Source organism: Cupressus sempervirens, chromosome 6 (genome assembly GCF_028749045.1).
Source record: "Cupressus sempervirens isolate cs-2001-9-10 chromosome 6, ASM2874904v1, whole genome shotgun sequence".
NCBI classification, from domain to species: Eukaryota; Viridiplantae; Streptophyta; class Pinopsida; order Cupressales; family Cupressaceae; genus Cupressus; species Cupressus sempervirens.
This window is the reverse complement of record NC_143123.1, coordinates 395040364-395055363: the sequence shown is the minus strand read 5'-3', so window position 1 is coordinate 395055363 and position 15000 is coordinate 395040364.

Below are 15000 nucleotides of genomic sequence, written 5' to 3'. Positions count from 1 at the left end.
GTGTAAAACCCTTGAAGCATTTTAATTCTCCCACCAATGGATTACTCTTATTTTCAATTGTATATCTACCCCAAAAATCTCATTACTCATCAATAGTACTCTAGAAGGATATTTTAGCTTATCAAGAGGAATAATACAAGATCCTAGCTTCCCTTTCTTATTTATCATTATGACAAAAGCCTTTGGTAGAGCTATAAAAAGAGCCCAAGAGGATTCATTCATAAAAGGAGTACTAGAAGTGGAAGGTACTATGGTAAAAGCCTGTAGCTTCAAAAAAATTACTATTACATACATGGAGGCATCCATTCAAAGGTCAATGTAGAAAAATATCTTTTTTTTCTTAAATGCCCCACCAAATTTAGAACAAAGAATATGTCAACTAATGTGTTTCAAAATAGGTTCCTTCCCTTGTAAATATCTAGGCATTAAAATTGTTGGTGTAAATAAGTATTTACTTATTACACTTACTTAAGTTTACTTAGGCTTATGCATTAGTTTATTATTTTGCATTATTTTATTTATTTGTGAGACACTTGGGAGTTTGCACACCTTTTGAGTTGTCATGTAGACAACACAGGAGTACGCAAGTCTATTCTAGTACATGGTGTCTACAACACTGTTTTGTGTGTCACACCCTTGTAGGCTTATCCTCTCATCACCGCACTTACTTCCATGCTTAATGGAGGATAACCCATATCTGGTGGACATGTGCTTGGTTGTATGATACATCATGATGCTAACTTCTATTCATTCTAGAAGCTCTCCTGAGGCCTTTATATACAGGCACTCTTAGTGTACTTTAAGGAACTAGTTATTGAATACATTATTATTCTGATCATACTCTCTCTCTCTCTCTTTTGTCTACTGTGTGCTTGTGTTTGAGTTCTTATTTCTTGGGTGAATTTTTCCCTTAGGCAAATTCTTACATGGTATCAGAGCAACTTGGAGATTTTCTCATCACAAGCCATTCGAGACCTCTTGCTTGCTTCATCACCTCAGCTTGAATCTAGAGTGCTGCAAAAATTGGGAGCATCTAGAACTAGATCTAACCTCACCATTGTGTCTGGAATGTTGAACCAGTGAAAATCAACTCTAAGCACGCCTACCTTGGCCCAAAGTCCACTATGATGCAAAATTTTTTTGCAAATCAAAACCCGAAGGCTCCGATTTGAGGTATGGGTATAATCTTATTTTCAAATCTATGATTTAATATTTTGAATCTGTCATTTTTTCTCTATATTTCTCTCAAAATTTTCAAAAAAAATTTTGACCACCCAGTAGAGGAAAAATTTTTTTAGTAGACCCAAGCAGTGACACCTCAATTTTTAGTAGACCCAAGCAGTGACACCTCAAATCTGCCATTTTTGAAGGTATTTTATTTGTCGTAGGTTTTTAATCAAATCTCGAGAAGCATCTCATATTAATGACTGAATAGAACAATAGTACTAATTCTGCCTAGGCCATACTATAATTTTGGCATTAAATCTGCGCTTGGCCGAATAATACATTGCAATGGAAAGAACCCCCTATTTCTCGATGATGACTTCTAGCCAAGCCTCCATCATTGACAACATGCACTTTGCTTTGCTTTCTTTCAGTTTGAGTGGCATATTTCTTTTAAGCAGCACCAAAAGCACTCCCACATTACATGTGGGACTAAACCATCCAAAAATTGGTGTCTGTTGTAGATATTCCAGCCAATATTTTTAACGATTTCTTGACATCAAACACAGGTTTCCAGTGTAATGATACAGTGTCTACAAGCCATTTTCTTGGCATTCGGCTCGCATTGTTCGTAGATTTGGCATCCACTTTGCTTTCCCCTGCCCGCTACATTGAAGATTTTGGTGCACGCATACACATTTCCTGTTGGCGTTACCTGCAACTCCTGGCGACGAAGGTTCTCGATGTTTAGATTTTTGTGGTGGTCATAAATTAGTTTCCAAAACATTTCAAAGTCTTTCACCTTCAATTTCTACCTTTTGGCTAATAGTGAAAGCTGACTCTAGCACCTTGTGAGGATCTCTTGCTTGCAATCTCCTTTTCGGCATCACGACTTTTGGCAATGGCATCAAACTCAAACTACGATGAGGGTTTCTTCTGAAAGCGATATTTGAAAACTCTCATAGTTTGACATTCCCACCCACGCAGAGTAGGGTACATGCATCACCCTCCGATGATGCCATGCGGACCACTGTTGTGCAATCAACATCCTGCTATCATGTGGTTTAATCATTCTGCCCCATCCCCACTTTGGAATTGCCACATCATCAAACCCAGTACTGCCACACCACCTATGGAAATTGGGCTTCTTTGACATGTCATCAGTATAGCTTTTTTCCATGTGTACATATTTCATACAGTACGGATGACCACCTCAACGTGCCATGTCACCCAAGGGTGCTAATTTTTTGCTGATGTCATCAAAACACTGTCTTAAAATTGACGGCCATTTGATTGTCATTTCCAGGAATCATTCAACCATGTTGATAGCCTTTTGACCATCAAATTTAGCCATGCAATTTTCCTTCTAGACCTCTCTCTATATTGCTTTTCAGTTTGGTAGCCTGACTTTGCGAGCTCGTAACTTGGACATCCAGACTCCAATTCAGGTGCAATTTTTTTTGAAATCAGGTAAAATTTCCTAAATATTCCAATGGTGGTGTTGTTTTCTAGTTTTGGTGCACAAATTTTTCGAAAATTGCATTTTTTGGTGACTATACCTGCATAATCCTGCGTTTTGCAACTTTAGAAGCTTTGTACAGGCACATCTGGTCACTTTTTTAGGTTCTATTTTTTTTGAAAGTGCGTATTTTTTTGTCTACTTTCCAGATCTAAAGTCAAATTCTAGGGTTATGTGGATCGATTTCTCACTTTTAGAATTAGGCCTTATTCAGCATTGTAAAGCTTTTGTTCTCTTTGAGAATTGTTGAAAATTTAAGCTACAGTGCTTAAGTGATAGATTTAAACCTCATAAGGTAGTTGCAAAAGAAAAATTAGAAAGTCCACTTAGTTCATTTTAACAAGTGGCTCATTGTAAACACACTACTTATAAAGTGCCAAAAGCATCTTTTTTGGGGGGGTCTTTTGATTGAGTGAAATGGGGGGGGGGGGGGGGGGGGTGTACTCTATTTTTTGTGTCTCTCTAGTGTGCTCTTTTCATTTCTGCATCATGAGTTTTAAATGTCCTCCTCTAACTTCACGCAACTATTCTACATGGAAAGATATTGCATGTAGTAGATTAATGGAAAAAAGATATAGTCTTTATGTTGATGGTACTATTACCAAACCTACTAATGCTAAAGAACTCATTGATTGGAAAAGACAAGACCAATAGGCTTTAGGTGTTATTAGAAGTTGTGTACATGGGGATCTTCTCTTTCACATTAAAAATTGTTCAGAATCTAAAGAAGCTTGGGATAAACTTGACTAGTTGTATGGTAAAGTGGATAAAGAAAAGGGATTTCAAATTGAGGATGATCTACTTCTCTTGGATCCTAAGAATTATGACATAATTTAGGATTACATCATTAAATTCAATGAGTATAGGGAACTTCTTAAAGATTGTGGAAATCTCATGAAGGATGACAAGTTGATTCATCATATCCTGAAGAAGCTACCTTCTGAGTACGCCAACTTTGTTTCGAGTTTTAATACTCACAAGTTAACCATGGGATCTGCTTACCAGAAGCCTTCTTTTGATGGATTTGCAGACATGTTGATTGTTGAACAATCTCACTTGGTGGATTTTGGACTTCTCAAGTCATCTAAGACCAAAGTCTTGGTGGTTAGTGATGATCATAAATCAAGTCAAGGGGGAAAAAGCAACAACAAGAAAAAATAGTGGAAGCAGAAAACACAATCTGAGACACAACATGACTCCTCTCAAGAAGGCAATTCTTCTTCAAACAAAAGGGAAGTAATGAAAAGAAGGACAAACTCTTTTGTGCATATTGCAAAAAGCCAAATCATGACGAGCATCATTACAAGACAAAAAGAATCAATGAGTTAGAAAATCTACTTAAGAAGAACAAGATTCAAGTGCTAGGTACTTCCAAGGATTCTAATCCTACCTCTTCAAAGGGTAAAGGTTGAGCACTTATGGAAAACTCAAGTTCTTCTTCAGAATGGATACTTGACTCAGGTGCCTCTTACCATATGGGTTCTTCAAAGCAAGAATTTTCTTCATTGAAGTAGTCAAAGGTACCACACATCTTCGTGGGAGATGATACTAAGATGGAAGTCGAAGGGAAAGGACATGATGAAATGGACAATGGGGAATTCAAAGATGTTCTCTATGTTCCAAATCTAAGCTCCAATCTCCTATCAATTTACCAAATCACTCACCTTGGAGATGGTCATAAGGTTGAGTTCCTTCCAGATTTAGTGATGGTATGAAGTCTCAAAGATGATTCATTAGTAGTAGTGGGGAAAGTCAATGATGACAAGAGGTTATACTCCTTCTCCCAATTTGTGCCTAAGAGTCCTTCTCAAGCCTTGTTAACTCACTCCAATTCACAAATCAACTTATGGAATGAGTGGTTTGGTCACCTTGACTTCCACTCTCTTCGGCAATTTTTCTCAAAACACATGGTCAAGGTTTACCTAATATTAGCTTTTCTAAAGGAGAGTGTTCATCTTGTTTAGTGGATATGAATATCAAGGAGAAGTATGATAAAAGGAAGTCTTCTAGAGCTCCATTTTTTCTTTAGCTAGTTCACATGGTATTAGTAGGACCCTTTGCAGTGACTTTAGTCAGCCAAGGCCACTACATACTCATATTTGTTGATGACTTTTCGAGATTCACTTGGGTCTTCTTCCTTCATCATAAGAATGAAGTGGTTCATAAGCTTCAAGACTTCAAGACTCATGTTGAACACAAGTCAAGGAAAGCCATCAAAGTATTGAGGGTGGACAATGATAATAGATATGTAGATAGAAGACTTAAGAACTTTTTCAGAATTGAGGGGATTGATCTTCAGAACTCACCAGCATTCAGTTTGCACAAGATAGATGTTGCAACTATGAGGATTAGGACTCTCAAGACCATGGAAAGTTGCATGATAAAGGCCAAGTCTCTTGATCCTACACTTGAAGTTGAAGCCATTAGTAGTGCTACTCACATACTTAATAGGTCTCTTCATCCAGCCTTAGATGGCAAGACTCTTTTTGAGGCATGGTGTGGCAGAAAACTGGTTGTGAGTCACCTTAGAGTCTTTGGTTTTCTAGCACGGGAAAACCTATCTTCCAAGAGTTGCAAGGCACTAGCACCTAGGCTTTGTAACTTCATCATTTATGAAAACAATGTGAAGGCTTACAGACTATTGGATCTAGAGACACATGAGATCTTTGTGGAGAAGGATGTTCATTTTGAGGAGAGTTCACCAAGCTTATCCTCTACTCCTCTCCATACAACATACACAATGGAAACTGATAGTGACACCAATGATAGTGCTTCAACAAGTTTAGACATGTGGGGTTATGTTGATAGTTGTAGTGGGAGGTCACATCAGTCCAGTTGACATGCTTATATTGCCACAGTGAAAGGTCCATCTCGTCTTCTAGCTCCAACTCCATTGACTTGGGAGATAGACTTGAGGACTTAGATCTTCTCATTGATGATTATTCTTCTACAATTATTGTGAGGGCTCACTTTGACCCTCATGTCCATTCTCTACATGATCAATCTTCATAGGTTGGCATGATTTTGGATCCTTATGAATAGCAATTAGTGGAGGTCTCTTTGTCAATTGAGGAGACAGATGGTTCAGTGGAACAGATTCAACAGACATCCTTGATAGATCTACATTCATTCTTTTTAGCATAATTGGAAGGGGTGAAATTCAGCATTAGTACAGGGATGCTTGAGTAGGTTTCTGGGCCACCAAACATCTTTAGGATTGTACCTTTCCCTTTGTTTCTTCCTAAGGGGAGGAACACCATTCTGCATTCTTGGACCAACTTCTTCATTTGAGCAGCTTTCATTTGTTGGCATTCTTCTTTTGGGGGGGGGAAGCCTATTCTGTCTCTCTTCCTTCTCTCTTTCTCTTTTGTATAAACTGGATGTATGTTGTAATGGGGGGGGTCTTGATTACTCCATCCATCGATGCATGCTCACTTATCTCTCTTTTTGGGGGAGGGTTTTTCCCATGAGGTTTTCCCTCTTTCCCCGCTTTATGGGAGATTGCATTTTCATTATGTACTTGGGTATCTAATATGGCCTAGTAGCTAGGACCCATTATACATCTTTATCCTAGTCTGTAAGCTTAAGGGCATTCCCCTATGTTGCACTTAAGGGGGAGTGTTGGTGTAAATAAGTATTCACTTATTACACTTACTTAAGTTTACTTATGTTTATGCATTAGTTTATTATTTTGCATTATTTTATTATTTTCATTTGTGAGACACTTGGGAGTTTGCACACCTTTTGAGTTGTCATGTAGACAATACAAGAGTACACAACTCTATTCTAGCACATGGTGTCTACAACATTCTTTTGCGTGTCACACCCTTGTAGGCTTATCCTCTCATCACCGCACTTTCTTCCATGCTTAATGGAGGATAACCCATATCTAGTGGACATGTGCTTGGTTGTATGACACATCATGATGCTAACTTCTATGCATTCTAGAAGCTCTCCTGAGGCCTTTATATATAGGCACTCCTAGTGTACTTTAAGGAACCAGTTATTGAATACATTGTTATTCTGATCATACTCTCTCTCTCTCTCTTTTGTCTACTCTGTGTTTGTGTTTGAGTTCTTAGTTCCTAGGTGAATTTTTCCCTTAGAAAAATTCTTACAAAAATCAAATAAGGTATTAGAGAATGCAAATCTTGGAATCCCATACTTAATAAAATTGAAAAAAAAATGTAAAATTGGAAAGGTAGATAGCTAAACAAGGTTGGAAGAGTAACCAAACTAAAATTAATACTATCACCTATTCCAACTTACCAAATGTCTTATTTTCCTCTTCCTAAAGGTATTAAAAACAAACTGGATAAAAAAATGAGAAACTTCTTTTGGAATGTACTTGAAGATAATAAAAATAAGGACTAATTAAATGGGATAAGATTTGTGGACCTAAAGAAGTAGGAGATCTAGGAATTAAAAACTTAAGTTGGAAAAATGAAGCACTAGGGGCTAAATTAGTATGGAGAATGCATCATGAATAGGATAGTAAATGGGAAAAAATATTATATCATAAATATATAACATCTTCCAATCCATTATCCCTATTTGTTGGTGTAAATAAGTACTTTACTATTTACACTTACTTAAGTTTACTTAGGTTAATGCATTATTTAATTATATTGCATTATTTAATTATTTTTATTTCTGAGACACTTAGGAGTTTACACACCTTGTGATTTTTTATGTAGACAACACAGGAGTATGCAACTTTATTTGAGAACATGGTGTCTACGACATTGTTTTGCATGTCCCACCCTTGTAGGCTTATCCTCTCATCAATGCACTTACTTCCATGCTTAATGGAGGATAATCCATGTCTGGTGGACATGTGCTTGGTTGTATGGCACATCATGTTTCTAACTTCTATGCATTCTAGAAGCTCTCCTAGAGCCTTTATAATTAGGCACTCCTAGTGTACTCTGAGCATTAGTTATTGAATACATTGCTATTCTGATCATACTCTCTCTTGGTCTACTGTGTGCTTGTGTTTGAGTTCTTAGTTCTTGGGTGAATTTTTCCCTTAGAAAAATTCTTACATGGTATCAGAGCTTGGAGACTTTCTCTTCACAAGTCGTTGAGACCTCTTGTTGTTTGAACACCTCAACCCAAATTCGGAGTGCTGCAAAAATTGGGAGTGTCCAACATTAGATCTGACCTCTCCATTGCGTTTGAAATGTTGAACCGGTGAAAATTGACTATAAGCACACCTACTTTGGTCCATAGTCGACCGTGAGGCAAAATGTTTTTGCAAATTGAAACTCAAAGGCCCCGATTTGCAGTATGGGTATGATCTCTTGCAGATCTCATTAATTATTTTTAGATCTGTCATTTTTATTTTCTCTTCTCTGTATTTTTTGGATTTATTATTTTGAAATTTTTTGATTTAGTATTCGAAGTAGAGAAAATTGTTTTTACAGACCCAGGGGATCAAATCCTAGATCTGTATTATATTTGTGGTGGATTATTGTTAATTCGCAGATTTTTTTATTATTTTTGTGGGTAAACCATCGGCCTCATTCATTTACTGTCAGCCTGCCCAACAAATCTAGCGACATACTATGCCCAACACCGATGATCTACAAACATTTTTTGGCAGTCGTTCAAAACCCTGTACTTGTGAATAAATTTCATCAGTGACCACCACCATACTGGTAGCCCATTTCATACCCAGTAGTTGAAACAACAACCTGTGGCCAAGCCAAGCCTCACAAATCGGCGAGCAAAGCTGTTTGTTTGGTGTCTACAATAATGTCATTTTACATAGCGCCTATAGTGCTCACCTCTTAAATGTGCGATTATTCATCCTGATCATTGCAATCGACGTCCATAAAAAACCCTCCATAGCAAAGACATTCAGCATCAAAGTTTTTGGTAGCACTTGTTTTAAAATCGTAGAACAATTTGAAACGTCCAGTCAGCCTTGACAGTGGACATGTCATTGATTTGTTGCCCACCAACTATGGAGTGTCATCTTACATCCTCCAATCTATAATTTCCATGTTGCCATGTGGATAGCAAGATCTTGCTTTTCCATGTCATTTTTTCGTACAGTACGAACATGACTCATCTGCCACGTCAGCCCCAAGAGCAGACTTTTGTGCTGATGTCATCATTTTAAGACCTTAAAATTGACGCCCATCTAGATGTCAAAATAGGCCAATTTATAACTGCATTGATGGCCATTTGAGTGTCAAATTTTACTTCGTAGTTTCTATTCTAGACCCCTCTCTAGATTGCTTTTCAGTTTGGCAACCTGAATTTGTGAGCTCCTAACTTGGCCATTCGAACTCTGATTCAGGTGCAATTTTTTTTGAAATCAGGTAAAATTTCTTGAATTTTCTAGTGGTGGTGTTGTTTTCTAGTTTTGGTTAACAAATTTTGCAAAACGTGCATTTTTTGGTGATTGTACCTACATAATCTTGCATTTTGCAACTTCAAAAGCTCTATATTGGCACATCTAGTCACTTTTTTAGGTTTCATTTTTTTTGAAAGTGTATATTTTTTTGTCTAATTTTCAGATCTAAAGTCAAATTCTAGGGTTCTATGGACAAATTTCTCACTTTCAGAATTAGGCCTTCTTTGGCATTGTAAAGCTTTGTTCTTTTTTAGAATTGTTGTAAAACTAAGCTACAGTGCTTAAGTGATAGATTTTAGCCTCATAAGGTAGTTGTGAAAGCCAAATCAAAAAGTCCACTTTGTTCATTTTGAAAAGTGGCTCATTGTAAACGCACTACTTATAAAGTGCCAAGCATCTCTTTTGGGGGGGTCTTTTGATTGAGTGAAAAGGGGGGGTGTGTACTGTGTTTTTTGTGTCTCTCTATTGTGCTCTTTCATTTCTACATCATGGGTTTTAAATGTCCTCCTCTAAGTTCACACAAATATTCTACATGGAAAGATATTGCATGGAGTAGATTAATGGAAAAAGGATATAGTTTATATGTTGATGGTACAATTACCAAACTTACTAATGCTAAAGAACTCATTGATTGGACAAGTCAAGACCAACAGGCTTTAGGTGTAATTAGGAGTTGTGTACATGGGGATCTTCTCTTTCACATTAAAAATTCTTCAAAATCTAAGGAAGCTTGGGATAAACTTGAACAGTTGTATGGTAAAGTGGACGAAGAAAAGGGATTTTAGATTGAGGATGATCTACTTCTCTTAGATCCTAAGAATTATGACACAATTCAAGATTATATCATCAAATTCAATGAGTATAGGGCACTTCTAAAAGATTGTGGAAATCCCATAAAAGATGATAGGTTGATACATCACATCCTGAAGAAGCTACCTTCTAAGTACGCTAACTTTGTTTCAAGTTTTGACACTCACAAGTTGACCATGGGATCTGCTTACTAGAAACCTTCCTTTGATGGATTTGTAGACATGTTGATTGTTGAACAATCTCACTTGGTGGATTTTGGTCTTCTCAAGTCATCTAAGACCAAAGCCTTAGTGGCTAGTGATGCTCAGAAATCTAATCAAGGGGGAAAAAGCAACAAGAAGAAGAAGCAGTGGAGCAGAAAACACAATCTGAGACACAACATGACTCCTCTCAACAAGTTGGTTCTTCTTCAAATAAGAAAGGAACTAATGAAATCAAGGACAAAATCTTTTGTGCATATTGCAAAAAGCCAAATCATGATGAGCATCATTGCAAGACAAAAAGAATCAATGAGTTAGAAAATCTACTCAAGAAGAATAAGATTCAAGTGCCAGGTACTTCCAAGGATTCTACTCCAACCTCTTCGAAGGGTAAAGGTCAAGCACTTATGAAAAACTCAAATTCTTCTTCAGAATGGATAGTTGACTCGGGTGCCTCTTACCATATGGGTTTTTCAAAGCAAGACTTTTATTCATTGAAGCAGTCAAAGGTGCCACACATCTTTGTGGGAGATGATGCTAAAATGGAAGTTGAAGGGAAAGGACATGTAGAAATGAAAGATGGGGAATTCAAAGATGTTCTCTACATTCCAAATCTAAGCTTCAATCTACTATCAGTTTACCAAATCACTCACCTTGGAGATGGTCATAAGGTTGAGTTCCTTCCTGATTCAGTGATGGTGCACAGTCTAAAAGATGATTCATTGGTAGCAGTTGGGAAAGTCAATGATGACAAGATGCTTTATTCCTTCTCCCATTTTGTGCCTAAGAGTTTTTCTCAATCCTTGTTAACTCACTCTAATTCAAACATCAATTTATGGCATGAGCGGTTTGGTCACCTTGACTACCACTATCTTCAGCAACTTTGCACATACCAAATGGTAAAATGTCTACCTCAAATCAACTTTTCTAAGGGTAAATGTTCATTAGATTTAGTGGATATGCATCCAGAGGGGAAGTTACAAAGAGGGAAGTCTTCTAGAGCTCTAGTTGTTCTTTAGCTAGTTCACATGGTATTAGCAGGACCATTTGCAGTGACTTCTGTCAGCCAAGGCCACTACATACTCACATTTCTTGATTACTTTTCAAGATTCACTTGGGTATTTTTCCTTCATCATAAGAATGAAGTAGTTCACAAGCTTCAAGCCTTCAAGACTCATGTTGAACACAAGTCAAGGAAAGCCATCAAAGTATTAAGAGTGGACAATGAGAACAGATATGTTCACAAAAGGCTTAAGAACTTTTGCAAAATTGAGGGGATTGATCTTCAGAACTCACCAGCATTCAGTTCACAAAAGATAGATGTTGTAGCTATGAGGATTAGGACTCTCAAGACCATGGCAAGTTGCATGATTAAGGCCAAGTCTCTCGATCCTACACTTGAAGTTGAAGCCATTAGCAGTGCTACTCACATACTTAACATATCTCCTCATCTAGCCTTAGATGGAAAGACTCCTTTTGAGGCATGGTGTGGCAAAAAACCAGTTGTGAGTCACCTTAGAGTCTTTGGTTTTCCAACATGGCCAAACCTTTCTTCCATAAGTCACAAGGCATAGACATCTCGACCTTGTAGTTTCATTGGTTATGAAGACAGTGTGAAGGCATATAGACTTCTAGATCCTAAGACACTTGAGATTTTTGTGGAGAAGGATGTTTGCTTTGAGGAATGTTCTCTGAGATTGTCCTCTACTCCTCTCTACACTTCATACATAGTGGAAACTGATAGTGACACCAGCGATAGTGCTTCAATAGGTTCAGACACGTGGGGTTCTATCGACAGTTCTAGTGAGAGGTCAAATCAGTCTAGTCCACATGCTTGCATTGCCACAGTGAAAGGTCCAACATAGCATGGTACATCTTGTCTTCTAGCTCCAGCTTCAGTTGACTTGGGAGATAGACTTGAGGACATACATCTTCTCATTGATGATGATTCTTCTACAGTTGTTGCGAGGGCTCACTTTAACCCTCATGTCCATTCTCTACATGATCAATCTACATAGGTTGGCATGATTCTAGATCCTTATGAACAACAATTATTGGATGGCTCTTTTTCATTAGAGGAGACAGATGGTTCAGTGGAACAGGTTCAACAGACATCCTTGCCACATCTGCATTCGTTCTTTTCAGTACAGTTGGAAGGAGTGAACTTTAGCATCAGTATAGGGATACTTGAGCAAGTTTTCGAGCTAGAACACATCTTCAAGACTGTACCTTGGGCATTGTTTATTTCTAAGGGGAGGAACACCTTTTTGCATTCTTGGACCAGCTTCTTCATTGGAGCAACTCTCAGTTGTTAGCATTCTTCTTTTGGGGGGGGGGGGGGAGCCTATTCTATTTCTCTTCCTTCTCTTATTCTCTTTTGTATATACTAGATGTATGTCATAATGGGGGGTCTTTATTACTCCATCCATCAATACATCCTTCTCTATCTCTCTTTTTGGCGGAGGGTTTTTCTCATGAGGTTTTCCCTCTTTCCCCACTTTCTGGGAGATTGCATTTCATTATGTACTTGGGTACCTAACATGGCCTAGTAGCCGGGACCCATTATGCATCTTCATCCTAGTTCGTAAGCTTAAGCACATTCCCCTAACTTGCACTTAAGGGGGGGTGTTGGTGTAAATAAGTACTTTACTATTTACACTTACTTAAGTTTACTTAGGTTAATGCATTATTTAATTATATTACATTATTTTATTATTTTTATTTGTGAGACACTTAAGAGTTTTCACACCTTGTGATTTTTCATGTAGACAACATAGGAGTATGCAACTTTATTTGAGCACATGGTGTCTACAACACTATTTTACATGTCCCACCCTTGTAGGCTTATCCTCTCATCACCGCACTTACTTCCGTGCTTAATGGAGGATAATCCATATCTGGTGGACATGTGCTTGGTTGTATGAAACATTATGTTGCTAACTTGTATGCATTCTACAAGCTCTCATGTAGCCTTTATAATCAGGCTCTCCTAGTTTACTCTGAGCATTAGTTATTGAATACATTGTTATTCTAATCATACTCTCTCTTGGTCTATTGTGTGCTTGTGTTTGAGTTCTTAGTTCTTGGGTGAATTTTTCCCTTAGGAAAATTATTACACTATTCCATACCACCAACCCTCCAAAAGGATACAAAACTTGGAATGTTATGATGCAGTGTTGGTCAATTATTTGCAAAAATCTAACTTGGGATATAAGATATGGTTAGAATGCTCTGTTCTACTAGGACTCATGGGATGGTCTTCCACCTCTTGGTTTCTTGAACCTCCCTTTCAATATTAAGAATACTTTGACTAATCTTTGGGGGAAGTTTATCAATAATTATCAATAAATCATTGTTTTAGACAAAAAAAAATTGTAAATGGAATTCAGTATTGGATACAAACCTATTATAATAAGAAAAAAGACGACATGAACTTTTCATAAGTCAAAGACAAACAAACCAATAAGATAAAATGGATGAGCTTATATTGGGAACTTTTAAGGATGGGATATATAGAGTTAAAAAGGATATGAGTTAATCATTAAATCTTAGTGATAGGATATGATAGATATCCCTCTAGCTCTTTGTTGGGACCCTACATGCTTTCCTAAAGAAGACATCTTCTTATTGGAAGTTCTTCAAAATAGAATAATTACAATAGATAAATTCACAAAAATGGGTTTTGAAGGCCCTTTAAGATTTCCTTTATGTAAAAATGACTCATAAATAGTGGAGCATTTGGTATATAATTGTTCCTTTCAAATACATGTTGGCTTTGGTTATGTTATAAACTCAAGTACAATTTGGCATTCCCTAATAATCTCTTAGACCATCTCAAAAGTTGGCCCAAAAATAGGTTTTCCAAAATTTATAATAGTTTATTGAAGATCTCCCTGTCAATTTTGCTATGGGGAATTTGGAAGGAGAGAAATCATATAATCTTTATCAATGAAGATATTTCTATCGCTTCCTTTCTTAATAAAGGAGAGACCAACATCATTGAAAACATAAACAACAACCTCAAAAATACTATCAAAGAAGAAGGAACCTTTTCAGATTAAGATATAGAACTAAGGAAAAACTAGAAAAAAAATAGTATAAAACCGCCTATGACTTATCCTAAAGCTGAAAAATAAACAAGATATAATTGTAAATTGGGTCCCCCACCTACTAGATGGGAAAAATTAAAATTTGAAAAAGGTTCAAGAGGTAACCCTAGGGATGTAGGAATATGATGCATCATTCACATAACAAATGGATCTTGGATAACCAAAAGGGCCAAGTGCTTAGGGAAAGTAATAAATCATATAGTAGAATTAGATAAATTAATAGATGGATTAAATATTAGTTTATATTTAGGTATTAAGAACTTAGTCATTGAAGGAGATTCTCAAATCACTCCAAATGAAATGAGAAAGTGGAAAACCCCAAGTTGGATTCTCAATTCAAAACTAGAATATGCATTAATATTATCTCACAAATTCAAGGAAGTCAAGATTCAACACATTTATAGAGAAGGCAATAATGAAGCAGATACTTTAGCAAATTTGGGTGCTAACAGAGAAGAATTTCTCATTTAAAAAGATCTAATAATTTTAAATTAAGAAAGAGAAAGATTAAAACCAAATATAAAAACATCACAAGTCTTTGTCAATCCCTTTAAGTTACAAAAGGATAACTATTATTCTTAGGTCTCCAATTTATAATGGTTATTGTTGATTCATCTTCCAATATAAATAGTTCATATCCTTGAGTAGTTTTGATGTGACTGATTTAATTTCGAGCAATGTCAACACCCATTAAAAACTAGGGGCTCTGCAATTCAAATTGCTTTTGATATCCCCATCAATGGGCATAGACTTTGTAGCATTATTATTACTACCCACTTCTTATTTATTAGAGTAGGCCATTGAATTTTGGGGCAAGAATGTATCAAAAATGGG